At 42.0% G+C, this 26,620-nt stretch overlaps 1 long non-coding RNA gene across 2 annotated transcripts; it reads left to right on the top strand.

Moving 5' to 3' along the window:
- The first annotated feature begins 2,980 nt into the window (after positions 1-2,980).
- On the top strand, positions 2,981-18,012 carry LOC139621236 (uncharacterized). 2 transcript variants are annotated; one of them, XR_011690957.1, is made up of 6 exons: positions 2,981-3,198; positions 3,744-4,012; positions 5,145-5,248; positions 16,403-16,585; positions 17,234-17,305; positions 17,392-18,012. It is a non-coding gene; the product is annotated as an uncharacterized lncRNA (long non-coding RNA). The 2 variants fall into 2 exon arrangements; XR_011690956.1 differs by having other exon boundaries at positions 5,145-5,299.
- The last annotated feature ends 8,608 nt before the right edge of the window (positions 18,013-26,620 follow it).

Raw genomic sequence — 26,620 nt, 5'->3', positions numbered from 1 at the left:
TGCGCTCCTGTCCATTAGGCTAATGATATTCTGTAGCCGTCCTGGGTTCCCTGGCTGTTGAAATTGTGAATGTGAGAAGTAGCAGAAAGTAGGGAGACCGCTGCTTAATTGGAGGGCCATGATCAAATTTCAGTGTCTGGAAACATCTGCCCTGTAGTGCCCTTGAGCAACAGATGGAATTCCCTGCAGATCCAAAGAGACTATTGTGTAACTGTTCTTGTGAACTGACCAACATATGGGGCGAGGAGAGTGGATAGCGGCAGGAGATCAATAAAGTATCAAAAGAAGAGGTTGATGCAGTCCACGCTCCTTATCATTTCAAAGCGCAGATACACCTTCAGTGACATTAGCACTCCATTTGAAGACCTGCAGCTTCTCTGAAAATGGTACATCTTGAAAAATAATGACTATCTTCACCAGTCACAGCAGCAACAAATCAAGGTTTGTGCAGCAACAGAAACAGAGCAGAGGTGTGTTTTTGCCATTTAACAAGACTAAAAGAGACTGCAGCCACGCTAGCAGCTCTGCGAGGCTGCACCGAGGCACAGTGGTGCTTTGGACTAAATGCTAACATGCGGATGTTAGCATGTTAACATTTGTTATGCTGAGCTGAGTGTGATGGGAATGTCATTAGTTTTGGTTTATGATCAAATACTTGTAAAACTAAATCAGGACAAATAAAAATTTTGTAGAAGCAGAGTGGAGGTTAACAGCACTGGTTCACCTACTTCCAAGGTGCATGGAGAAAGTCTGAAGGGGCAGCAAACAGAGGAACTTTGTTTGTGTTGGTGGCGCTACAGGAAAAGAGACCAAGGTTAGGGTTCATCACCTGGGCACCATGAATATCTGTATCCAATTCCATTGCAATCCATCCAGTGATTATTGAGATGTTGCAGTCTGGACTGAAGTGGTGGACTGACCGACCGACAAACCAACACTACCATCTGCATCATGGCAATTGGTGAACATGTACCCCTTGTATATTGTGCTGTTTGCAATGTTTGGCTGCTGAGGACAGCAGAAGAGGTGTTAAAGGAGAACAAAGGCTTAATGTGGCCAAGGTTCAATCTGAGACAGGAAAAAAGACCACAGTGTAGTGAGTCTCTGATTCTCCCCTCTGATATATAAATAGCATCAAATCAAGGGAATGTCCTGTCAAATTAATTACTCATTATCACCACATATCCTGTTAATCCTTATTTTGTGGGCACCATTGCAGCTCAAATGTCAGTGCTATCCTAAAGCATTACAGATACATTTTGTAATGGAACTTTCCTCTGTGTTTGGGTTGTCAAAAAATTTCAGCCCAAATCATCCTGACTAAAGTGCATTAAAATGCACGGACAGTCAAGCTATAATTACTGGGCAAAAATACCCCATGCCTTAATCCACATGGTAATAACGCAATTAAAGTGGTGTTTCTTGGACTTGGTAATCTTCTGTGACAAGGCTTACAATTCAATTAACCCCGTTTTAACACTTTGTTTCAACTTCGTGTGAGGCTAATTTGCTTTAAACTTACTTCAGTTGCTATAATTATGCCTTAAGAAATGTCCAATTTCTGAATTATCAGTTATTTATGTCAGTGAAACACTGATTTTCAGCGGATGGGCTTTGCTCTTATCCAGCAGGATGCCTGAAAGGGAATGTCTTAAATCTGGCTCCAAACAAAATGATAGCTTTGTTATTTCTTATAATGTTTGGATGGCTTTATTGATTGCTACTGATGTACTCGACTTGTTGCACTCATAGTGAACTGAAACTGCTGTACTCCGAAAACAATGCTCAGTCACCTTTAAAATTAGGAGTGAAATATTTTTGGAAATAGAAATACTCTCCTATTCTTTTCTCTCTGATTGGGTGCTCTGTAAAGTTGGATGCACCCATGATGGGGGAGTTTCAGCCTGATACAATTTACGTTAATCTCATAGTACAACCAGAGCTGCACTCCTCCTGACATCTACCAAAGCCAGCCACTGATCTAACCCATTTAATCACTCCTTTCTTGTTCTCTTTCTAAGCTCATGCTGGCTGTGACATATTGAGCCGGCAAACTTTCCATGTTCTCTCAGAGAAGGTCATTGGGCCAGGCCCAATCTAGCCTCTGAAACTGAGCCAGGATTTCCACTGCTGTCGTTCAGATTAGTATTAGACGTGAGCGCCTTTCCTAAGCAAATCAGACAGTGTGAAGGACAGAACCGTTCTTCCATTCAAGCACGCCTGCTTCTTGTTAAAGAGAGACAGGGCAATAAGTTGTAGGACAAAGGGAAGTTTGTGGGAAGTCTTCACATTTCATGAATGCTTATTTTTTAAATGTGACAAGCCAGTTTGTTATGTTAGCTGAGAAGCAATTGTATTACACTGACTACAGCTATAGGAGCTGTCTATGGACATAATTTATGTGTCAGTATGTGATAAGTGGCATTCTTATAGTTTTGAATAATTTTCTTGTGAGCACGTCAATAAAGCTTTTAATATTTAATCATTTCAAGAAATCGTGGTGACACGCTTGTTCCAAGAAGTGTGTTTTTGTTTGTTTTTTTCTGTAAGTGTTGATTGAAGTTTCGTGGCAGACCATCACAATCACTTGTTCCACGAAGGAATTTTTCTGGGTAACACCGGTGCAGCCAGGCACACACACACACACACGCACACACGCACACACATGCACATACACACACACACAAACACACACACACAATTGAATGCCGACACGTGATACAAGGACAAACAGGATCCAACATTCACTGCTAAAGGACAACGCGGGACACACAGTGTACTGGACAGATATGTGAGCACAGCACACTATGTCTGCACTGTGAATCTGACACCATTTGGATACAAAGCGCGACATACTGTAATTCAAGAGTTTTGCTGCGAGCATGAACAAATTCGGTGGGTGAATTGGTATCGATTCAGCTCTGTAGCACTTGGAAGGACAAACTTGCACCTGGACTCAATCAATGTTGATTGGAGAGTGGCAGCATGCCCACATGCACACAACACAGCTGATAGGACACACTATGCAGTTCCGCAAAGGAGAAGTTAGATCAAACTTAACTCATCCGCACATGTATCTGATGCTTTCCCTTTTATAATTTCGTGTTTAATGTGCAGATATCCAGAAGCATGATATGTCTTATCAAACACATCACTTCAGATCCAAGCAAGAAGCCCCAACATGATCAACACCTTGAAGTGAGTCGTGCCTATATGTGATTTTTGCCATAGAGGGTAGTCCCATACAGGGCTACACACTTCTGCAGATTTGTGTGGCTTAATTGGAAATCTTGCATCAGTTATTCAAGTCCCCTGTTGTTTGTTTGTCTTGAATTACTGCTTTCCCTGATTTGACTCAGGGGTTCAATTCAAAGTTTTTTTGTTTTATTTCTTTTTTTCCTCTTCATGTATTTGCTGTTGCATTATTATACCCCCAGGCTTTAAATCCTGAGCAGTAAAAAGAGTCAGGCCAAACATTTGGGTTGCAGTGTTTCAGCAAGACAGGCTGCTTTTACTCTGTTTGGTAAACAAGACTCAAGATGTCTTTATTGTCGCTTTACCAGTACTGTTTTGGATCAATCTAAGCCATATGCCAAAGCTCCAGATATAACCTACAGGGTGGAAAACTAAGCAAATTAAGCATATAAACTTATCTTTTTGCACACAAGCCTCTGTCTTCAACAAACACTCTTTCTCAACTAGCAGCTTTCAAACAACAATTATTCTCCTCCTTTCTTTCCTAGTTTCCCGTTGCAGACACCCATTTTGGATCCCTTGTCTGCTGACTTGTTGGCATGCCGACTGGATGGCTCAGTTTTGGGATTATGTCAACGCCTTCAGCAGATGCTATTGCATTACATAAAGAGATATGCCATGCTGGAGAGCGCTTTCACTCACTCCTAATGTGTGCATTCTGGCCAGGGGCAACAACTTCGCATCCAGTCCTATCACTGAAATAGCAAACAAGACTTCTGGGAGCATTCCCAAAGCTGTTTTTCATTACATATCAAAGGTAAATTCTGACTGTGTTACCTGAAACTCAACAAACCCAAAGGAAAAGGCTTTGATATACATCACCTTATCAGGTGCTTTGGGCTAACATGAGATTCTTTGAATGTTCTCGCCACATGTCAAGTTTTTAGAAGTTTCTATTCTATGTTAAGGCTCTGTTATCCATTGTATGCGTGCTGGTACTGCAGATCCTGCAGAGAATCTGACAGTCAGTGCACTTGTCTGCAGCTCAGTGCAGCTTTGGGAGCTTTCAGCTCACTGGTCTGATTTTCTTGAAGTCTCAGCACCAACTAAATAAGTTGGCCAGCTGAACCAGGGCTAGGTTTGTGCATGTCAGTGTTAGAGTGGAGTCTTTAACTGTGTACATCACTCTGGTGCAAAAGGTTGGGTTCATATTTTTTTCAGCTATATCTCAACACGGTACTCACACATCCATATGTGCAGGAAAAGAGTCTCACTTCTCTGGCCTTAATCTTAATATACACATATTTACAGTTCTTGTTCTGTGCACAAACACATTCTGAAGTTCAGCTGAAGATAACATGAGGCTTCAGCAGTCTGGATTATGTTGATTTCAGACATGCAATATTTTTGTCTGATAAGATGGTTATTGTGCCAGATTAGCCAACTAGAGAGTCATAGATTGTTGACATGACAGATTGAATGTTGGTCCCCGTCCAATCATAGCTCACCGTCTTTCATGACCTGTGTGATGTCATCAGGACGTAGGTGCCAGGGACAGACTTCAGTTGGCGTCCACTATGATACACTACACTGGAGAAAACGGTAAAATGAGATGGCTGGTGCCCATTTTCATTCCTGAAGGCGTACATTTGTCAGGTTGAGCAGACATGGTGCAGCCTGAACATGGTGTTAGAGAAGATCAAGTTTCAGTCTTTTTAGCACAATATTCCCTCAGACATTGTCTTCTTGTTGTACTGCAGTGTAGGAATAGTAGCAGAAACATATCAGCTGTAGAACTCAGGACCGCTTCGCGAACACTTCCCCAATTCCTCCAGGCCGACGTTGGCCCTGAATGAATGTACACTCACTCCTAAAACCCCTAATTCTCCTGTGCATTGTATTTTATGACACATGTAAGCCTTTCTCTCAATAAAATCAATTTTGCCCAGGTCTGATGTCCCAGTGGAGGCACGGCAGGCTGTGTGACAGCAGAGAGGAACAGGGTGGAGCGGCTATTTTTACCTGAAGCCCAGGAGTGAGCTCGACACAGAAGGTGAAGCAGGAGGAGAGTGGAATTTGGGCAACGTTTGGGAACGTGAACCGGGTAACGTTAATCATCTGGACAGCAGAGACATTAACTGTGCATGAAGCTCGGTCTCTGGATATTGCATGTGCTGTTCAAATGCTGACAGAGGGCATGTGTGTGTGTGTGTGTGTGTGTGTGTGTGTGTGTGTGTGTGTGTGAGAAAATCAGAGGCAAAGAGAGGAAGGGCATGGTGTGTTTCTGTGTGAATCTGGGAGTAAGTGAGGACATATTGTAGTGTAACTGTGTGTGTGTTTCTGTGTGAGGGCAGTGTGTCTGTGCTGAGGTGATATACAGTGCCCTGACTTGCTCTTGTAGATGAAGTGTGGTTTGCTCAAAGCCACACCCCCCCCAAAGGAATAGACTGTGTATGTCAACTCACTTTTGGGGTTTGGAAAACACAGATGAAAAAGGACGAGGCTACAGCGGCACACTCGGCAGCCTGCCCCCCCCACCCCCCCGTCACACACTAACATCATTACAATTTCAGCTCCAGTGCCTTCTAACAAAACTCTGCATATTTACAATGTGTGTGTGTATCCACTATTGTCTTGTTAAAAATTTTACAATGGCTGCTGAGCGCCTTCGCATGCTGAATGCAATATTGTGTCTTAATATGCCCTAATATAATGGCTACAGATTTGGAGAGTGCTGATATGGCACATTTCGCAGTGGAAGCATCTGAGTTGCACGAAAAGTGGCGCGTTCACCCCTGAGAGAGTGAGGGGCTCACCTTTTGTTATTATTTTCGGAGGCGCCGATTCGCACTGACCTACTTTGGGAGCAGGGATTGTAGAGGCACAGAGCACCAATGCAAATGAAATCTGTTGCTTCCTGCCTGTTGGATTTTCAGGATTTCCAGGCACATGATGCAACTGGGGAAAAAATGACTAGATGTCATATACTTCCTGCAGTTTCATGGATACTGTCATCTTTTTATGGGCAAATTTGAAGTTGCTCCAAAGTCATCATCATTCAGAATTTTCTGTGGTGGTTGTTTTCTTGGGGGGGAAAAAAAATGTATTGAATCAGAGGCCTTACATCAGTTTGAATTTGTGACAGCAGCCTGTTTGGTTTACCTACACAACCTCACATAAACCTGCTCAGCATTGCAAATGACAGTGATCACACTGTGACTTGAGCATGACACTCCACCTGCTTGACAGGTAGCTGTCAAAAATACCTGTCATTCTGTCAGCCGCACAGTCTAGCCACTACCATCAACTCCATGTTTTTTACAGGGTAGTGTTGCCTGGTACACATTTTGATGGGCACCATGCAGTGCTGGAGACACTGTGACCAATACACCGACAAATCTGTGATCAATATTTACTATATACTTATTTGTCACCATATTCTTGGAAGGCCGTGTGTAGTTTTTATACAACTAATGATGGTAGATTTTATGAATTCATACATTAAAAAGGATAAAGCACATTGCTCTGTAAAGGGAAAAGTAGCTCAAACTTTTAAGTTCAAGTGGGTTTATCCCCACAGTATGTATAACACGGACTGTACTGACTCTAAAACCTTATCTATCCCCTTTATATACATGCAAATGCAGTTCCTTTTGAATCATTGTCAAGCTACAAGTACTTTTGCATGTGGGTGCTGTCACTATCTTTTATTACATACTTTAAATGTAGACACACGGTTCGCAAGTGGCCATTTTTTGGTGGGAAGGAGAATCAGAACCCAGAGTGCCGATGCCATCCCTGCAGGGGATGGAGTGCTCTAAATGTGGTGTAGCCTTTGTAGCCATGTGTGAAATATGATTTGGTGAAGGATGTCATTTGAAAGGGCCCGGTTTCTGCAGTTATGACAGCCCCCCAGCACTCTCTTACACAGTCTCACTGTCTTTCCCGCCGCCTCTGTATCGCTGCCTTGCCATCTATCCATCCTTCACACGTTCCCTCACACCTTTTCTCTCGCTCGCTCCTCGCCTCCCAGTGGCTCTTTTATTGGGCTGTTGTAAAGCCAGATGTTCCTGTGCAGCGAGGATGAGGAGGTAGACGGGGAGGACAGCGGCAGGGGGAGGGGAAATCAAATGACTTGCAGCTTCAGAGCAGCTAATTCCCCACACAATGGACTCACTTTTTCTCCACCCTCTGTCCCTATTGTATTTTGTCTGCATCTTCATTTTTCATATCCTCCGTTTTTACTACTCTCTATTTCTTTCCCAGGATCTCACTCACATTACACACTCACAACACACCCACATATACAAACTAACTTTCTCCCCCTCCTCTCTGCCTGTCATGTAATGCGAGCGACCTAGTTCTAAGTTGAACCAACAGTTTGATTTGAATTGGGAAAGAGGCTGAAGCTGTGATTCAGGCTGTCTACAATACCAGCGCAACACATGCAGGGGATAAGAGGTGTGATCTCAGTGGCCTGGCCCTGTTTTCAAACCCAGATAATACTCTCTCAAAATCAGATTCCCACAGCGGCACACTGGCCCCTGTAATTGTCTGCACTTGAGCTGCAGTAGATTTCTCCTGTGTTGAACTTTTGCACAGTGTAAGGGAATGAATAATTCTATTCTTATAACTGAAAACTATCTCAGGCGTACTGTGCTTTTTTTTTTTTTTTTCATTCGCCAGAATTTCCAAGTTGGAAATGTCAGTTTGCCCAGTCCTTTCTCTCTCCTTGACTATAATCAACGACAGCTCCTATTTTTGCAGATTATACAGACATCGGTGTAAAGAGAGGAATAAAAATTGCCGCCATGCTGAATTTACGCCTGACAAACAACATCCACATGGAGATCTGACACTGCAATTTGCACTTACACACAGAGGCAAATCCTAGCCTTATTCAGATACATTTCTAGTACAGGCCTATTTTGCAAATCAATCATGCAGCACAAAATAGTGGCGCAGAGGCTTATATTTTCCAACTGCCCAGAGTCGGAGAGCGGCAGAAAAAAGGCTGAGATGTGGCAGGGTGTTTATGGAGAATTTGAATGAAGGTAGCATGCAGCTTTTATGCCTCCTAATAAGCCCCCAAAGCTGGGGAACATTACGACTCTACAGTTTTACAAGCACTGGTGGTCCGCTCAGAGATGTCTCTTGGATGTGTGTGTGTGTGTGTGTGTGTGTGTGTGTGTGTGTGTGTGTGTGTGTGTGTGTGTGTGTGTGTGGGTTGGGTGGGGGATGATCTGATCTATAGCTGTCTACTAAAATGATCTCCATGAATATCTGGCCAGACATCCTTTCACATGATACTTCTCACAAATGATAAGCTTGATGTGTGTGTGTGTGTGTGTGGTGGTGGTGGTGGTGGTGGTGGTGGGGGGGGGGGGGTTCTTTTCGAGTTCATCACCACAGATGGATTGGGATTTCACAGCCATTCCAGTGAGCTGCTACAGTAGCATGATGAAATTATGACCTCACTAAAATTTTGCTCACATTAAGGAGACATCTTGCTGTTGATGTGTGCATGTGAGTGAGGTTCCATGCCACTGTGCACCTTAATCATGTCACATCCCCAGCTTTGCATGAGGTTTTGTTGAGGGTGTTTTGTAGGTGTGTATGCACGAATGTGCGTGCCTGGCATGGTGAGGGTGCAGTCCATCAGCAAACCAACGAGGGAGAACTGAGGCAAGTGCACAAGAAAAGGTGGAGAAGTGATTTCTCTGACACTGATCTGAGATGCAGCCATAACCGGGCCGCACTGTAGGAGCTAATTCAGAGTTATTGACATATGCTGGCCCTCTATCTTGTGTTGCATCTTTGTGTATCATGCTCAGCTTCCAGATTTTACAGCTGTTTATTTTTCACATTCCTCCATTGGAGTGGAAAGTGAAGGGTTTTTTTTTTTTTAATATATTGGACCTACACAAAATTAGTGTCTAATTCTGACCATTTTACATTTGTATTTGGATAGCATCAGCTCTGAATGTTGGAGCGCTGTGTGTGACGAGAGGCCAAAGAAGAAATGTTTGTGCCAGATCACACCAGAACGTGTCTCAGCAAATTCATCCACGGTGTCCTCGTCAAGCAGGTGGTGCTGGAAGCTTAGTGATGTGGTGACTACCTGCAGGTTGTGAAGAGGTGATCAGTGTTTGTGGCTCGATTTGTCTATGGGAATATGGATATGAAAAAGATGGGTGTATTGTCTCTCATTCAGCAGAGACAGGGAATATGAAATGGGATAGTACGACACAGCCAATGTGTTGTCCTCCTCCAAATGGACACTCCAGTTCTCTTCATTCTAAAGGTCAGAACTGTCAGGACGGTTCACAAGTGATCAGAAAAACATTTGTGTCACTTCTCACCAAAGTTGAACTTGAAAGCACAGCACAAATTTGGTTTAAGTTCAGTGATTGAATTGAAATGAACTGATTTGAATTTGAATTTTGGCTCTGGTGTGACCTGAGCCCTGACAGAGTTTTAATTTCAGAAAGTAGAGACTTGTAAGATGAATGAAAGAGAACAAGAAATTAAATGCATTAAATGGCATTAAATGTCACATCATCATGTCCTCTTCATATACATCCAGAAAAGCTCTTCAAAATACTTTCAAGGTAAACTGAGAACTGCATGGAGACAATGCAGGAAGCACGTTGTTTTAGCAATCTATAAAGCTTTGTCCCAGAACTCTACCAGATTCTTTTTGTTTGTATTTGTGAATTGGTCCTCCTGTTTTTGAGTCTTTTTTTTTTTTTAAGATATTTTTTGGGCATTTTGCCTTTAATCAATAGGACAGTAGAGAGTGACAGGAAAGGGGAAATGAGGGCAAATGACATTCAGGAAAGAGTCAGGCAGTTGGGAGTTGAACCAGCGTCTCGCCTGCTAAGAGCATCAGCTCTTGTGGTATGTGCCCTAACCACTCGGCTATCGGGTTGTGTCCCTTCTGTTTTTGAGTCTTACCAGGAGTTTGGATCTTGTGAATCCTCTGAGGTTACAGTCATGAAGTCTGCTCTTGGTTGTTGACAAGGAAACATGTACTTCTACATCCTGGAGAGCGTTCCTCACTTGCTGTGCAGTCATAGTGTTTTTTTTCACCATGCAAATGATTTTCCTGCTCACTCCACCAGGTATGTTGCCATTTTATAGTCTTCCTGTGAACACCTGATTTTTGGAGAATGTACCCAACTGTTGGTGATACCTTTGTTTGAGCCTCATTATCACTTTCACCTTCTTCTCTTGCATGGTCACTTCTTCATTCCTCATACTGACAGACAACTCCACCTCAACCTAAATGACAACTCTCAACTCTCAATCAACTCTGAGCCACATGCATGAACTCGTGTTGAAATGACACACAGTGTCCAATTGCTTTGGGCTCTTGCAATTTGGGCTCTATGTGTTTATAAGGCCTATAATCTCCTGTACACTTCTTTCTATATGAATGTAAACTACTCAAACTAAAGCAGAGATTTGATACTTTAATATAGTATCCATTGTTCTATTTCAAACTGAATGTGCTGGAGCACAGAGCCTGAAGAACACAATAGTGTCACCAAATCATCCAAATATTTAGAGTTTGGACTGTATATACATACATTTGTACTGGCTAAAAGCAATGTCTCATTTTTGTGAGGACAGAAGGAAGGCATCCTCTCATTGCTATACTGATAAAGTAACTAGAACTCAGAGGAGGAAGCAACAAAAGAGGCATTAGAAATACTCCGTCCTGGACTTAGAGAAATCCTTATCTAACCCGCTCTGTATAGCTAGCACACTTCAAAGATGCTGAATACATTAGTTTTAGGGGGTGTTATTCAAATTTGTTGATCCCTTTCAGCCCTTCATAAGCATATTAATAGTATTTTGTCACACAAATGGCTTCTGGTCATTGAGGCATAATCAAACAATGAATTGCAGTGTGCCATCATAAACGGTTTAAAGCCAGGACAAAACATTGTAATATTTATGTGTTAGAGCCATTGTTCTGTGTTGCATTATTTTTGCCTTTTTTTTTTTTTTTTTTTTACTGTTTCTAGCCTCTAAATGCAAACTGTGGCTGTTAATGACAGTCTTAAGTCTCTATGTGCTTTCTTTAGTGAAAATATGGTGTTACTTTTTTTCTTTTGTATTACCACTTGGCCCATTAGCTTTTATATAAGATTTCCAACTGCCACAGTAATAAAAAAAAAAAGAAAAAAAAAGAACCACCCTATGTTTTTTTTTTTTTTTCTTCAAAGTAAATACTTTGATGTTCTTAAACTTGCTGAATATGAACCACTTTGATTTTAGGTACAAAACTCGCCTGCAGTACGATTAGCCGTGGCACTGCATATCTCCCAGGATATCTGTAAAATCGGCACCCAGCAATTTTCCAGAAAGATTACACACAACACATGCTATGCTATCAGTTAAATCTGTGCAATTAGAACCTGAGCATTGCCTCTCTTATTGCATCTTTGGTAGACTCTAGAAGTGAATCCATTATTTATGCATTTTAATGTCGGGGAGTGCTAATTTGCAGCAGTTTCATTAAGAAGGCAACAATAGATTAACCGCACAGAGAGATCAATTTCTTAAAGCATCCATTTGTACTGTTTAGAAAAACTGGTGGGTTCTTTTGATGTGTATGTGTGTGCATTCACAGATGTATGCATATTGCTGTGTATACAGTGTGAGATTGTGGAAGCCTGTGTGTTTTCTCTCAGTGTTGGGCAGCCCTTGAGGGGTGTAGAAATATGATTGCAGTATGTGCTGGCTTTTTGATTTGGCTTGCAGCTGTGACCAAAGAACCAGTGGGTCTTCCACTGAAACAGGAGACAACTTAACTTAGAAGATAACTCTGAGCACCACTACACTGCTAATCTGAGGAACCAGTGATGATCTAAGCTCAAAAATTGCACATGTACAGGTATATTTTGAAAGATCTGATAAAAGTGCTCGCACAGGAGGCAGCCCACAACACGGTCACTGTGCTGCTCCATATATTCAAGAACTAATTTATTCAGCTGCAGCTGCTTATCACTATACAGCACTGCAGTACTGACACACAGGCATTTATTGTATATTTTCAGTAATGTGTAAACACTCAGACACAGTCACATATCTCTGTTAATGCTTCCCAGAACATAGCAGCCGATATAATCGATGGCTTTCTAAAAATATTTAGACTAGAGAGGATCGATGTAAGAGATCATTCCCATTCTACTCCGATATGTATACACAAATAGCCCATTGATGGTATTGAGTGCCCTTAGGGCTCTATGGTTGTGTTACCTTGCTGTCGGGGTGATGCTGCTGCCGGTGTTGGTGCATATAGCCACTACGACTAAATCTGGCTCCTCTTCCCTGATGCACACAGAGCTTTTTACATCTCATAATGCAAGGTTGAACTTGTCTCACAGAATATAAAACCTCAGGCTTAGAATAATGCCTGTGAAAGGCAGCGCGTGCCCTGTCAGAGACACTTTTCTTTGCAATGTGATTATGTTGGGAGATTTCTCTCTGCTGTAACTTTCAATAGAGGAGGTTTTTTTATTTTATTTTTTTTAATCTATGCTCTTGTGCCAAACTTTCTAACCCAGCTGTTGTCAGTCGTTTGCATTAGGCTTTCTTTTGAAGCCATTTGATCACTATCTGACTATTGCTGCACACAGGGATAGTAATGCTGTCTGGAAGTGTCGACTGTTGTGTGTTGGTGGAACAGCAAATGACCTGATTTCCACTTGTACTTTTAAAGAAAAATATGTTGGTGCTGCTTCTGTGGTTTCAAATCCTTGAGGAATGTTAAGTGTCCCTTAATGGACTTAATAAGGTAATGGCATGCCCTAGTCGTTCTGCCACTATTTTTATGTCCGACTTTCTGCTCTCTCTGTCTCATATACACACACACTGGTGCGCAGTGACTACCTGTGTGACATATCCACTATTACTACAGCATCCCCTCAGGGCTCATTACTCCATCATTGGTGTTTTAAATATCCATGAAAAGTAGTGTCTTTGTGAATGTATGTGCTGAACTGGCTACCAGATAAGCTGGTAACTATAATTGGTAAATTGCCCCAACATTCACATTGCCTCCTCTGTTTAATTTATTGTACAAGCTATGCTTAATGGTGTAGCTAGTATGTGTTGCTCTTTTTAGAAATAGAGGCAGTGATGGCAAATTATATTCTTTTCATAGGTTACATTACACCAGACACACGAGATACTGTGTGTTGTGTGTTGGGTTTTGGTGTTAGGGTGGGGGGGCTCATTCCCTAAACCTGGAGCCTGTTACAAAAGGAATTAAAATGATGTGTCATAAATAAAGTTTTATGAACACAAGTGGAGCCTGCTAACTCTACCCTGCAATCCCACAAGGCGCTAAGCTCCGACAGATGCAGTGGTTAGTGAATGCCTCCCTTTTTTATGTTGTTAATATTTGTGTGCTCTGCCTTGAGTGGCTGACTGACCATGCTTTGTGCAAGTTTCACTATGTGCCTCTGCTAGGATTTCAGCAATAACATGCATTTGAGTTTTACTGTGTCACTCCCCTCATGTGATGCTCTGGATCAAATCTCACAAACCTCCTCTTGGCAGAGATGCACAAAATGTGAATGAATGTGAGCACAGATTGGAAATAAACACTCTAAATTCACATAGATCTGAAGGCTGATGCAGGAGGAGGCTGAGGAGGTGGATGAAGTTAGGGTTTCCTGTGGTGTAGCAGCAAGGATGCAGTGCTGAACATTTGTGTTTACACACTGAACCAGAGCCAAATTGTCTATATGGTTGCCCGAGCTAGGTCATGGTTATATATGATTTAACACAACATATAAAACTTCCATGCCTGCCTGAACTGGGACAGGGCTCCATTGATCTCCTTCATCTTCATCATCACAGCTTCATCCCATCATTCCTGTCCCTCTAACCGGATTTGTCCGGCAGTACATTGCAGTGTTACTCAAATGTGCTCTCATCAGCAGGTTGGGAACTTAAAGATCATGTCTGTTGACAGGGGATATATGGAGGGTATTACAGCGTGGAATTAACCAGCTCCACAACATTGCTTATGACTTAGCTCGCTATCAGGGGGCGTTGACCTGGCCAAGCCATCCTTCCTGTGGAGCTCTACAAGCCAACAGGCAGCTTGGGCAGAGAAGCTTTTTTATGTCTTGGTGCCCTCCTGACCCCCCCACCCCCCCCACCCCCCACCCACACCCCCTTCAGATTCCTAAAAGGAATGATGTAGTTACTAGGCAACAAAGAGGGGAGGGGCAGGAGCCATTATGAAGGCCTGTTATGTTGTGCCTGGTTATTATAAAAGCTTTATACATGATATAAATATTCTTACATCCATAAATGTCTGTCTTCATTATTCCTACTGTGAGACTTAAGTTCTGTAAATTCCCTCCTCAATATTTTTATAATATCGTTAGAAGATAACATTAGTCAACCATTTCTATAGTGGAGGGTTACCCCAAAGTGCATGTTATTGTGAAAAAAGCATTAAATAAAAATTATGTTTTGGCACAACCGATTGCTCCATTTGCTTCCCCCATTAAATTCACTCAAATTCACTCATGTAGGACAAGATTTCTAATTGCCATATTTAATGTGTTAATGATTTAATTATTCTTTTAATTAATTTGTTACGACTAAATGATTGACTTAATTCAAGGGCTCTTGGCTTGTCTTTGGGGAGGGCGGGGGCACAGAGCGCTGCAGATGACTTACTGATGCTTTTCCATATCAAATAATAGAGAAAGAAAAACTGTGAAGAGTGAGAAAGTGATGCAACAAATGCAAATGCAATATTCTCGTTGGCAACAAAATTAATAAGCCACATATTTTTCTTTACAAGATGGAGTCTTTCATAGTAAGTTTGCAAAACAGTCATGTTTATTACAAGAATGACAGAGAAAGCAACTCTATTTTCCCTCCCCAGTGAGAAATGACTGTGGGCCTAATCTGAAGTAAACAGGCTCTCAAGCCCTCTTGGGGGGGGTGTTGTCGCTTCTCAAGTACATCAACTACCCAGTCCTCAGCATCAAAGGGATCACCATTTTTAATTGAAATGGCTTTTAATGTATAATGTAGTTCATTTATTTAATTTAGATTCAAAAGCCACAGAAAAGGAATTGAGCTGGAAAGGTCAGACAAAATATAAGCATTCCAGAGCACAGCAGCTCTATTAGTTTTCAAACAAATCTACCTTCGCAGACGATGAAAATGTGGCGTGAACTTTTTTAGGCGGACTGCAAATTGCCTCAAAGTTTTATTGATGATAGAGTAGAAACCCCGGTTGATGGATAAAGAGACTGCTACTCAGTATGCAGCGGATATTACATACTGTTGTAGGGATGCTTTTACCTCTCTGTGTGCATCCGATGCCCTACACTTTCTATATGTGCCATGTGCTGGTTATCAACAGATGTAAATCATTGTTTTACTGTCAATCCAAAACACTAACTGCCCTATCCTTGAGAAGAAGAGCATTGATGATGATAATATGACAGATCAGTTAGTTATACAGTGGGGTCCAGAAGTTTGAGACCACTTAAATGAGAAAGACTCCACTATATGTACATGTTTAATCCTTAAAGATTAAGTTCACAGTTTAGCAGACATGCTTATTTGGTTTATTTCAGAGAGTGAGATGAGTAGATCATTTCTATACATTATGATAGCAGCTAGCACTGGGAGCTAATTAGCCTAACTTAGCACAAAGACTAGACCGCTAGTCTGGCTCTCTGAAGTTTGAAAATGTATCTTAAGTATCTGCAGAGTTTAGATACTTTAGATATCTGAACATGTTCTATCTTGTTTAATCCAAAAACAAAAAGTAATGGGCTAGCCAGGCTAGCTGCTCACGCCTGTTTCCAGTCTTACTGCTAAAATAGGCTAATTACCCCAACTACACTTCGTGCAGACACATGAGATTGATCTCAAGCTTCTCTTCTAACTTTTGTTAAAGACAGCATATGTGCATTGTTATTTGGCCTCCATGTCCTCTTTTTTGTTTTGTGAAATTGAAGTTTCCTCAGTTTTAGTGTTTGCTACTACTCCACATTTCCCTGAGTCCCCTGTTACTATGGATGAAAAGCTTCTTTATTGTTGGACAGAGGATCTCTTATAAGTCATTATTTACAAGTTGCAAACTTCCTTTCAACCGAAGACCACTCAAGTGTTCCCATATTGACCCTGTATTTCTCCATTTCTCCCAACCTAGGGAGCATCTCTGCACACTGTAGCTAACTCATGTGATGGAGAGGCACAGGATGTAATCTGGGATTAATTACTGGAATTCATTGCACTGCACCGCGCCTCTCTTCTCCTGGCGGCTCGGAGGCATCTGGTGGTGTCCAGGCTAATCTGGATGACAGTGGATTTGGATGGCAGCTGGAGGATGCAGGTATCACTTAGTGTATGCAGCATCATTCTGAACTCGAGAATGAGTGTGCATGAAGCTTTGAGGGATAATTATAGCTGGTATTGCATAGTATATCAGAGGTGTGTGCACATGTGTTTTTGCGTGTGTATCTTCTGGCTGTGTGGTTTTGTATTTCTGCAAACACGTTTTGGGTCATGTGAGAAAGTAGGTGAGTAAGTAGCAAGTGGAAAAGTCTGACAGGAGGCCCACGCAGGCTGTCGAGCCACGGGTGTTTACAGTTAAAATATTTGCCTGTCTAGGGGATCTGAGAAGCGGGAGATAAGGCAGAGACAGGCCCTGTCATGAACAGAACTGTCTGTCTCCCTCCCACCCAAGTCCTCTTTATTAAAAGAACATTGATTTCTCTTAGCCTTTGATAATCCCCCCCACCGGAGTCTAATCAAAACACATCAAATGTTTGCCACCAAGGACAACCACGTCAAAAAAATTCCTTGCTTACCAGCTGCCTTGTTTTGCAGCATTGCTTTACTGCAACGCGTGTCGATGCAATATTAGGAATGGTGCGAGAAAGTATTTTTGTTATTGGAATAGCCTAATGTGACAGTCAAAGCAGCAATCTTGTGTTTTAAACAGTTTTTTAAAAGCTTTTGCAAAAACTTTATCTTACAGTTGCCATCATTCCTGTGGAAGCTGAAACCAGCTGCTTTTTGCTTTTTCCAGTGAAGCTTCTCACCTCAAGATGTAAGTGTTTACACATTATGTGTGTTTATGAGCTTGTGTGCACATCTGTGCACGTGTACAAACACTCTTGCTTCCTACCTCCACAGGTTTTATTATTTCGCTGCGTTCCCATGGTGACAGGGCGGTCCACACTAGGAGTGCGGGAAGGGGTAGAGCTGCAGCCTGAGCAGGCATCTGGGCTTGTCTCCCAGTTGCTGTGTTGGGCCCCTCCTGGGCCTGGCGATGAGCGAAATTATTTTTAATGGATCTTCATAAAAACATCTGTATCAGTGCACCTGCACACTGGAAGGCTATCGACAAAATGATTATGACCGCAGGACCTAGAAATTGCTTTAAAATGTGTAATCATTTTGTTTGCTGTATCCACAGCCTCCCTTCGCTTTCATGTGTCTGTATTCTTTGGGCCTGGTTCAACAAAGCAAGGTTATTTTCCACCTTTTGGGTCCATGGCCTCCACGATTTCCATTTAGATTTGAGGTGTTTTGAACATCTAACCATCCCCTGCTCTGCATTCAAGCATGCTTTATATTAAATGTCATGCAAATGGGTTGTCTGACCTGGCCAGAGGTGCATTGTCCGCAATAAATAAAGGTTAATTGTGGATGTTAATTTTCACAGATTGTGGATATAATGACGCTTATTTGCCATCCAAGTTCCATAATATCCCACTATCTTTCAAAACAGTGTTGACAGTGGTTGGCAGGCATTTTGGCAGCCTGATGAATGAAGTGTGTATACTGTTGGGGAAAAATTTCTTCTCCACCTAGTTTTTTGTTACAACTGGGACTTCTGGGATACAGGAAAACATTAGCATGTTCTTTATTTCTTTCTTATCTCCTACCCAAATCATAGATCAATCTCCCACTGTGCCCCTTTATTGTCATAATTTAAAATGCTGAAGGGACCCAACACAATCTTAGCTGGCAGGTTCAACTGCTTCTACCACACATTCCCCTGTTACTTCTCATCAAATTTGATTTGTATGAAGATATATCTGATGTTTTATTTATTTCTACCCTCTGAGATAACCTGCAGGTACCCTCTGGGTGTCATGATTTATACATAAAGAACAAAAACCAAAAACAAAAAAAAAAAAAGACAGCCACTGTCCTTGCACCTGCTGGCGTAAACTTTAATGAAATTCAGTGAGATGAAATTTAGCGCAACCTCTATTGGGGTTGGCCGTATCATTTTGAAGAGCTTCATTACAGCAGTGGTGTTGGCCTGTGGGATATCTTCATTTGGGATGTGGCATGCCTCATTCATCACTATAAGATAAACAACCAAAGGCCACAGTATCTGCTGTAACACTGGGAACTTTTTGTTTCACTTAGTTGCACTAGTTGCATTACTCCTAGAGTTCTGCATCTAATAAAATTTGGACCAAACTTTACACAGAGATTTGATTAACAGCACTGAACAAAATAAAAAAGGTTTTTAATGTGTCATGAGCGCATGTAAAACACTGTAACTGATGAATCAATAAAAACAGTTACAGCTGTGTGTTAAAAACAATACTGTTGCATTACAGCTGCGCACGGCTGTGTGCGCCGACTCCCATGGGTCCCTTTAGATAACTCATCGAGGTGCATGTGCTCATATGTGTGTCAGATCTCTGGATACCCAGTCCGAGCTCTTTCATTATCCTTTAGAGCCAGATGTTCTTCTGATTGGAGGATGATGAAGGAGTGATGAAGAGGAGAGACAACCAAATAATGAGGTTCACTGCATCAGAGTAGCCCCTTTGTACTGCTGTTACAGCGCTGAGTTTCTTTTCGCGTTTCTGTAACTCTGCTGTGCCTCTTATCTCCCCCCCAGATTTTTTTCAGTTTTCTCCATCATCTTCCACTCAGCGTGTCTCTGTCCCCCCACACCCCCACTCCCTCCACTTTTACTGATGTGGAGGCAGATGCTTCGGGCCCCCAGAAGGAGAGTGTCTCTGATATAAAAAGGCCTAATGAATGGGAGCCGCCTGTTTGTGTGACTGCCGCCAAGTAGTGCAGCTGCACAGGCGCTGGATGGCACAAACGAAAGCCTCCCCCGTCCCCTTCTGCAAATCTGCAGCAAAAGCCGGGATGTTGCACGTGTGCGGCCTCAGATTGAGGCAAATGAGTTCATCCATAACAAGACCCAACACAAAAACAAACAAGTGGGCCTTACTCATTTGTAGCTCTGGTCCAAAGGGCTCTGTCCCAGCCTAAGGTGAAAGTTACTGATGAGACAAGGCCACTAGATTATTTCCACAACATCGGTGTCTGCGTGCTGTAACCTCATGCTGGGGTAGAGTCTGCACGCTGAATTCTCTCACTATTTCCACCTGTGTTTGGTAGCTATTTTCGGTTAATTACTCCTAATGAATTTGTGTATCCTTATTGTCCTCTAGAGCACTGAAGAGTGGTCTCTTGTCAGAGAGTGGGAAAAAAAAAACCAAAAGCTATTTTGTCAGTCTCTAATCAATCTCCCAGGTTTTGATTGATGTCTGTCTGGTCTACTTTCTCTCTTTTGCGCGTGGCAAGGGAAGCATTGTTTTTTTCCCCCTTTTGTTTATTCCATTATCTTAAAGCTTTGTTGGGGGTGTAATGGAAGCTTAGAGGAACAGGTGATGGGGCTAATTAGTCATTAGCAAAGAGATTAGGGTCCCAAATGACAAGTGCATGCTTTACAAGGTCATAATTTGATTAAAGTCGCTGCCAGTTGATGGGAGAAGCTACTCTGAGATGATTAACTTGTCCCCCCATTCCTCTGTCTCTTCCTCTCCACATGCCACTGAGATGATCTCTAATTTTATCATGCATATAGTGGCAAGCACATGTTTGTCAGTTCATGTGTGACAGGCTGATATAACATGGAGCCGGCTCAGTCTAGTAGGTTGGCTAAATAGTCTTCGGCCCTTTTCATTTGAGATGATTAGCGAGACAGTCTACACTATAAACATCAGTTGATCCATGTCTACATACTAGATTGTTTTTATAAACGTATTAAAGTATGACTTTCTCTAGAGCAACACTAGATATTGAACCTTTGTGTTGCCATGCTTGTATGTGTGCTGCACAGGATTTCTATTAACAGCAATAGTTACCATGGGCAACAAATTGATCCATCATTCAGTGAGTTGGGCAACACGTGCCAGCCACATTTCATAGTGTTGTATCAATTGATTCCAGTCTCTGCAGTGTACAGACTGAAGAAGTTGTCAAATCGCAGTAACTGGGACGTTCCGATCTGTAAAGTGAATGTAGAAGCGCATCAGTGTTGGGACATAGGGGGGGAAAAAACCACAACTGCCTGCATCAAGATACATAACTGCCCATGATGTGTTGTCATGCTGCTGGTGTGTGGGTCTACTTAGAACACTATAGAGGACTTGATGGGGGTCATATGCCAGTGTGCATTGCTCTAGTCATGTCTCTGATGTATCTTTGACATGTGGATGAAGTAAAGCGTAAGTAACTGTAAATATACTGCAAGCCTGAGCACAGTTGCATGCATTGATGCAAATAGCTTTTGCATTTGCTCAAAAAAAAAAAAAACACAAGCAAGATCATCAATTATACTTGGGTCATGGGGTCAGAGCAGCCTTGAGGCACTGTACTTTCCTCCAGAGAGATGCCTTCAATTGGTGTTTTAAAGCTCTCAGGCAGTGAGCAGACCACAATCCCTTTTGAGCTGAGAACGTATTCAACACAATTTGTGAGTTTTCTTAATAGGACCAAAAAGAAGATGTCTAATGGACAGATGAGCTCGTATGGTTTTCTTTTCAGTGACTCCTCATTTTTATTTCATTGCGGCCGACACTTCCTGAGCCCTAAAATGTCAAAAGGTGGACCATGTTTGAGTGGTATGCAATAGAGTTTCTAGCACAAACATTTTCCAAGTGTGCAGTTCTTTCGGCTTCATACATGTGCCCTGCCCTTCACCCTTCCCCTTCACCTTCTTCCTCTATTGTTTACTAGTTGCTACTCGCTGTGATCAAATATTGATAGAGGTCAGTAGCAGAGCAAAGTCACCCCATCTCAATTTTTAATGTATAATATAGTACCGCAAATGGTGTTCCCTCCACTTTAATGCTTTCGAAGGCAAATACATCCCTACCAACCCCATTGGTTCAAGATTCAGTTTATAAATGTGTTCCCCTCAGGTCCATTGAAAGCCACACCGCAGCTTCATATGTAGTGAACCATGCCACAAGTGAATTAGAAATACACTCAAACCCCTTCAAAAATCAAAGAGAGTCAACATATTTCCACTGCGCATCCTAAGTGGCCTTTTGGAGAAAGTAATAACCTTGAATAATCTTTGAAAAGAATGGGTGGAAATAAACTGGAGTGTGGCAGGACTCTGACGAAGGAGGCTCTGAGAGGCAGGTTGTGCTCGTGAAGTAACTGAGTGTCAAAGAAGCCATGAGTGAGATATTGAGTCCATCTCATTTATGTTTAATACACACATGGATGAGAAGTCAAATTGGAGATGTGGGGTCAGTTTAGGCAGGTCACTGAGCATTGGAGACTGAAAGAAAAACCATGAAAAGAGAGAGAGAGTGTGTGCATGTTGGCTGTATGTGTGCATGCATGTGTGAGTAAACAGGTTTGTGGGTTCATCTGCCCTCTTCAAATGTATTTTTCTTTACAATCCACTATCTATGTGCACTGTTGTCTCTATATGCTGCCCAAATAACCCAAATTTCTCCCTTTTTTTTTTCGACATAAGCGTGTGACAGAGGTGTAGTTTTACCAGTCTATCCGTGAAGGGTCTATATGTCTGCTTTTTGCTGCTTTTCTCTTTCTATCCCAGGGCAGTGCCTCGTTTATTTTGCTGCCCCCTTGGTGAAGCAGCAATGGCTCCTTGAGGGTGTCAGTTGCCAGTGCTTTAACAGATGATCATATCTGGAATGAGCTATGGAGCCAGGGCTACTCCGGTGGCTTAAGCATTTTAATTCACCAGCACCTCCTCCTCGCACATATGTCGACACGTGCAAACACACCCGTTCAAACATTTACTACTTCTAAGACCACTCAACCCTAATGTCAGATAAAACCTTGATTTTAATTACATTCAGCGTTGCTGTATTTTTATGACCAGTGCCAATATTTTTTTAATTCTTGCTTTCTGCAATATCTGCACAGTACGGTTAAGGTTGGGAAAAGATTGTTGTCATGGTAAATGACATACAGTTAATGTATGGTTAAGTTTAGGCAACAAAAACACACTCAACCTCTGGCTGTCTGAAAGCACCATCAGCAATATCAAATCTTAGAAAAGGTATTTCTAAGATTTGATATTGCTATATCACCATTAACAGTTGTTTACTTACATCTCGAGTTCAGCATAACTTCATTCCTTTACTCATCAAGAGCTGTCTTAAGCAGTGGAAAGCAACCCCAATGGTGTCTCTATCGAGTCTTTTCCTCTACTGAAGTTAGCACGCTAACCAGCTAGCCGTGGCCCATTTCGTAACTTTCCAATAGCAACTCACTGTAGCGTCCAGTCTGCCCTGAAGACATAGCACTTCTCATATTATAAGGGCATATTATAACCTCTAGTCTTGTAAACACCATCAATCGAGCTACAATCACCACCACCTGCTCCCGGCAAGCAACCATGTTAGGCAATAGAGAAAACTAACAAATAGCCCCTTTTCAGGATAGGCAACAATAACATTTGGTTAATGTAAAAGAAAGTCTGTGTTCATGGTTAATAAAAAGGTGAATATTAATTACAGCTCTGTAAAGGCACACAGGCCCCAATCTCCACCCCTTACAATCTGCCTCAGGAGAACTGTGACATGCACTGGACATGAACATTGGCATTGGATACAAATCGGGAGGTGCAGAAGTGTCCAGTGTGAGTGTAATTCCTAGGATACTGTTGTGAGATATTCAGCATACAAATCCAGATGAATACAGAGTATCCAGAGACATCCAGTCCAGTCCATTACCCTCTGTATGCCTCCCTCAGTGAACTCAGTCTTACCTTTTGAGAGATTCTCTAAGGTAGGAAGAGTATCAATGTGAAGAGATCACCAAGGGGACTTAGATCTCCTGTGGCTTTCTGAAGGCAATTCCACCACTGCTTATTTTAGACACAGCTTGCCTCTACAGCACTAGGCCGGGTCACTTTACATGCAGGACCCAGCCATGAAACTCCATCCAGCACTCATGAAATAAGCATGCAGTTAAGTGAATTGACGGTCTCTTGCCTCTTTTGCCTGAAAGTGGCCTTTTGAAGGGTTAGTGATTCTGCCCTCGGAGAAAGCACTTGACATGGTGCTCTGTAGCAGGCGGTGTTAAACACAACAGTGTCCTTTGGAGTTCTTAGACAAGGGTCATAACACGGCACCAAATGCAATATGAATGCCTCTCTTGGATCATGCATGCTTCAATACAACACTGACATTTTTATCTGACAAAGCTGCATAGGAAGGGCGTTATCTAGGAAATGGATGGTGTTATTGTCTCTAACGTGTATGGTGTTTTATTGACTTTAATAACATAAGTGCAAATGTTCTGAGCTTGTTTCAATACACTTAAACATTAGATTTGGAGTAGGAGACATGGGGGCATGAAGCAAGGTAATGCCAGTTGATCGTTAAAATGGTTTATTTTGTATCATGGCTAAGAAGTTACTTAATCTGTTAAATTGACACTTGATGAGCTCTTTCCTAATCTGCTGCTAAATGCTTCATTAAACAGGAAAGACGGCACAATGCAAAACAAGCTGATGAGCATTGCCAATGAAGGGAGAGAATCTGTTTTGTTGTTTTCCTACAAAAACAACATAATGTGATAAAGCTTTAACCCAATGCAACAAACCCCTGGATTTGGAACTGCAGGGAAATCATGTAATGGTCTAAGATTTGAGTCCTTGTGTTGTGAAATAAACAAAGGGCTGCATTGATGACAAGAAAATGAAGAAAGAACAACTGGAGTAGTTAGACATTCCCCATTTCAACCATCTCTCGTGAGAAAATAGAATAGGAAAAAACAACCTCTATTTCTATCTATTGGACCAGCCAAAGGCACATCAACTATTTTCTCTCCTCTCTCCCCATTGTCACTGAAAGCAATCATTTTAGAATTGATTTTCATGGCTCAGAGAGAAATAATGGGAATTCTTTCTAATGTAGAAATGTATGTGTTCCTTTTGGTTAACTAGAATGGACCATATTTCAAGCTTGTCAGTTAGGGGAGTAAAAATACCTCTCATCTTTAGCTCAACTTTTTCTCTCCTCTTATTCCCACTGTCTAAAGTGACAACTCATCATCTCTAAAAATCAATCATATAATTCTATATTCTTCAGGCTTCTGAAGTGATGGAAGAAGTTTGGGTCTTTCGAACACTCCTCGGGTCCACATTTGTCTATGTTTTGAGGAGATAAAATGGCTTGCCAGCCACCAAATCATTCTTCATGGTGTCGACAGGGAGTGGGGAATGACAATTGCCTTAACATGCCCCAGTTAGCACTCACTCAGTACATTTTCATTCATCTCCACTCACACACACACACTCGCGTCTTGTTACTATGGGGCTGAAGGGAAATCTACATGTCCATCCATGGCACCCACTGACACTCTACTGTCCAATTTGAAAAGTTCACTTCCACATGCCCCCTTCCATTCTCTGGCAATTGTACCAGGCCGTTTTCACCCGCTTTGCTTCACAAAGACAGTCAGTCCAAAAGCAGCAGCTCCTCTCCCCTGGATGAGCCCAAATCCATTTACCAAGGGTTTATCCATCAGCAGCTGTCGAGTGTGTAACACCCTGCCCAGGTGCCATTACTGTACCATTACATACCAGATTCCCCCAGTTTATTACCACTATAGGAGCGTGTCAGCTATTATTAATGATAGCTCAACCCCTGCCGATGAAAGAGACTATTGATTGACAGAGGAGGTGAGGAGGTTGGGGATTGCCCAGACTTTACCTGTATTTATTTTTTTTGTATTTTAAGATATTGTAGCTTTTCAGCAGCATTCTGCAAACTGGGACAAAGTGTACTCTATAATGTACAAAGTTGCTGCCATTTCAAAAGTAGATTTACTGCTGAGATTCAGGTCAGCGAAAGCTAACTCACTACTCCTTGCATCTCTGAAAAATAAGACTTTATAGATGTGGTAACAGATTGGAAAACCCATTCTAGTGGAACTGTAAAAGTGGTGACTTTATGTACCTAGATATGTACCTAGACACTGAGCAAGCACCAAGTCATTTAATCTGTTGCTGTGACACTGTGCAATCAGCTGCTAATGGTCATTTTAAAAGATCATTCCAGCAATTTAGTATTGACCTTCCATAAAGTTGGCAGATTCACAAGACACAGATTTTTAAAATAATTGCTGTAGTCCAAGCATCAGAGGCTGAGATATCCTAACTTTCAGATGTATGATCCAGTGTTTTGTGGGCTAAGCCACAAAACACTGGATCATACATTTCCCATAATGCAAATCAACAGTGTGTTTCCCGAACTCTGTCCGCCAAATAATGTCATCATGGTGATCTGATGTCATTGGGTCCCTTTATATTTCACCAGTCCATGCTAGATGATAACTTTGTGATTGTATACATGTTTATGCTACTGCTACATTTTGATCAGTGTCAATCTAAAAGCAAAGGGGGAGATAAAGAGGGTTTGAAATGATACCAAGCTGCCATGACACTTGCACAATAAACAACCAAGATGTCAAAAGTAATTAGTGTTGGACATGATGTGAGAGGAGGGGAAAAACTCGTCCCAACTCATAAGGCTTTTCATCAGTGCCATGCTTTGTTAAATTATCATCAGCCAGTGTCAGGAGCAATCTGCAAGTGGCCACTCCCGAATCCTGATGGGGGGAAAAAGGTCTATCGCTCCTCATGTTGACCAACGGAATATCAATGAGCGCTTAACTGCCCAAAGTGGATGAAAGAGAAAAAAGTAAGTGAATGGGTACAGAGATGAGCAAAGGAAACACCCAGGAGGTTTCTATAGAGAGCGTTTGCATTTCCTTTCCCTGACAGAGGAGAGAGATGACTGAAAAAGTAAACAGACTTTGTCTCGCAGCAGCAAGAGGAGTTTGGTGACAACCCTGGCCTTTATCTGACAAGCAACCTGTAAAAAAAAAAAAAAAAATCCTTTTTCGATAAGGAATAGAGGTAGTTATTAAATTGTAAAAGTGGGAGAAAAGCATTGCGCTGAGGACAGCAAAGAGGGAAAAGGACCATTTCTCCATTAAAAGGACACAAGAGATGGAGAATGTGCCGTTTCTATCCCTGTTGTCTCCATTTTCCTTGTTTGGTGTTGTGGAGGATCAATGATAGTGCAGACGTAACCTGGCAAGG

The sequence above is a fragment of the Trachinotus anak genome, unplaced genomic scaffold (assembly GCF_046630095.1).
Source record: "Trachinotus anak isolate AG129_WGS33_773 ecotype Australia unplaced genomic scaffold, CSIRO_AGI_Tana_v1 ptg000005l, whole genome shotgun sequence".
Taxonomy (NCBI): domain Eukaryota; kingdom Metazoa; phylum Chordata; class Actinopteri; order Carangiformes; family Carangidae; genus Trachinotus; species Trachinotus anak.
This window is presented reverse-complemented; position numbering and strand designations above follow the sequence as displayed.